General features: G+C 39.6%; 1 long non-coding RNA gene across 1 annotated transcript; it reads right to left on the minus strand.

Moving 5' to 3' along the window:
- Positions 1–212: 212 nt before the first annotated feature.
- Positions 213–2,216, minus strand: LOC111022562 (uncharacterized). The gene is made up of 4 exons (XR_002602985.2): positions 1,412–2,216; positions 1,291–1,331; positions 771–872; positions 213–690 (listed from the first exon to the last, which is right to left on the minus strand). It is a non-coding gene; the product is annotated as an uncharacterized LOC111022562 (long non-coding RNA).
- Positions 2,217–2,444: the final 228 nt, after the last annotated feature.

A 2,444-nucleotide genomic window follows, 5' to 3' on the forward strand; every position in this document is an offset into this window, starting at 1 on the left:
AAAATGTTGGTAAATGTTTTCATCTGCCGACACTTTTCAAAACGTCGACAGATCTACTATTATGCCGACGTTTTGAAAAGCGTTGGCAGATCTACTATTTTGCCAACGTTTCGAAAAATGTTAACAAATCTACTATTCTACCAACGTTTTTGAAACGTTGGTATATTTACAGTTTTACTGACGTTTTTACCAAAAACGTTGCCAATATCAAATACCAAAATATCATCCAAATTCACATGCTTCAAAAGTTATTGAATTTACACGTTAAATATCTTTCAAAAGCTACAAAAACATAAGTAAAAGTTTTATGCCTATCCAGACAAAGGGCATGATTCGCCTAAGGATTGACTCGTGAAACTTTCGAAGTAGTTTTTGAAATTACTGAACTCTTGTAGATTGCTGGCTAAAACTTCTTTAGTTCGGCTTAAGCGATCTTCGGTACTTTCCAACCATTCTTTAGTCTCCCTCAATTCGTCTTTAGTCGCCTTTAATTCTTTGTTCGTTTGGTTTAGTTCCAACATGACTATTGGATCGTTGGATAAGCTTACTCTTCTCGCTCCTGGTGTTGGGCCCAACCTCATGCTTACGAAGAATCCAGATTGCGGACCGAATACAGTCCGACAACAATCTTCTTCTTGGCGGATCGGTCCCTTCTGGTACCGGTGCATCCCTCATGTCCTCTAACGTTTTCTGCAAAAATGGGGCATGAACTGTGTAACAATACTCTAATTTCATATACTCGCAATGGATAATTAACGAACTAAACTTACATGTGTTGTTTCGGCATGGGGGTTTACCCATCCTTTTTTAAGATTATATCTCGTCTCTTTAAACGTTTGGATGGGAACGACCTCCACACCAAGTTTGTCTTTCTGCATTTCACATGAAGTACACCGGTCAGTACAAAACATACAGTAATGGTATGTGTAATTATCAATTACGCATAATTACCAGATCTATAAATTGTAAAACTCCTTCTACATATTCTCTTGAAAACCTATCTCTTAGGTTAATTCAATCTCTATTCATCTTCCAATTATACTTTAGAAACTAATTTGCAAGTTTGAAGTGCTTTTAAAGTTCAATCCTATTGGAATTTAATAACAAGTTTCGTTAACTTTATCATAAACCTATGGACAACAACTCAGTGTGCTTTCATGAACACAATGATTCAATAATATAATTGTCGAAATATATCCAACAGACATTAAGAGATAAAGCACACCAATCAAAACATTCAATTCATAAATAAGCACACAACAAACATCCCCACAAGTAAGTATTACTTACACCAAAGTCCCAACACACTACTAAAGCTCGCCGAAGGGTTCCTAAATCCAAAAACAACCAAATTTAAGTTAAATTAGAAACATTTAAATTAAATTGAAAGTAAGTTTAGATGAGTTGTTACCTACTAACTCACAATAAAACAACTTATGTTAGGGGTGGGTCAATGCCCAAGGGGGTGGGTATCACTAATTTGGCTTCCAACAAGTGGGTCAACCTTAAATGTCGCTGGGACAAGGAATAACACATCGAAACTTGTTGAGCTTCACGAATCTGGATTGTTTAGGTTCGTTGGAGGGATCACGTCGCCAGTCACAGCAGAACGGCATCGAGAGAGCCGCAGATCTGGTTTTTCGGTTGCTACAAGTGTCGGATCTGCTCGAATCTTGCCGCTGCAGGTCTAATGGAGCGTTGAGGTTTGAAGCTACTACCGTGGGATGCCGGAAACGCTGTAGAAACCGCTAAATCTTGCCTGTTTGTCGCGCACTGTCGTGGGTAGAAGAGAACTGCACACCGAGGGTCACCCGCTGCTTGCACCAGATCAGGGCTTGAACTATCGTGGAGATGCTGCAGGGGTGCCGTGCCGTCGATGGATGTGGCTGCAACCGCCGTTCGCCACTGCAGATCTGATCGGGGAAGGTGCAGCTGCTCGGGTTCTTGCCGACAGATTGTTTCCGCTGTGGGAGGAGGTCGTGTCGTCGGCTGCTCGGGTTGCTGCTCACCGAAAAACGAGAGGGGGGGAGGGTTGGGAAGAAGACAATGTAGTGGAGGCCAGGGTTTTTTTGAAATCACGTTAGGGAAATATATAATGTTGAAGATTTAAATCGTTCTAAAAGATTGTCACAAAAAAAAAAGAGTTTTAAAAATTATCCCTATGTTTTTTAAAATATTGGGTATCCTCTACCCACGTTTTCTAACAAACATTGGTATCCAAGAATCTCTCCCACGTTGGTATCCGAGAACCTCTCCCAACATTTTATAATAAGGTAGGTAAAAGATGAGATTTAGGAATTTAAAAGATTCTCCCAACTTTTTTATCTTTCCCCAACGTTTTTTTAAAAGCGTTGGGATACATTATGTTATCCCAACAGTTTTAGAAATATATTGGGAGAAATCTTTTAAAACTTTGATGGATGTGGCAGCCATTTTCAAGGTTT

Source organism: Momordica charantia (assembly GCF_013281855.1).
Source record: "Momordica charantia cultivar OHB3-1 chromosome 7 unlocalized genomic scaffold, Mcharantia_2.0 BLBB01000007.1, whole genome shotgun sequence".
In the NCBI taxonomy this organism is placed as follows: Eukaryota; Viridiplantae; Streptophyta; class Magnoliopsida; order Cucurbitales; family Cucurbitaceae; genus Momordica; species Momordica charantia.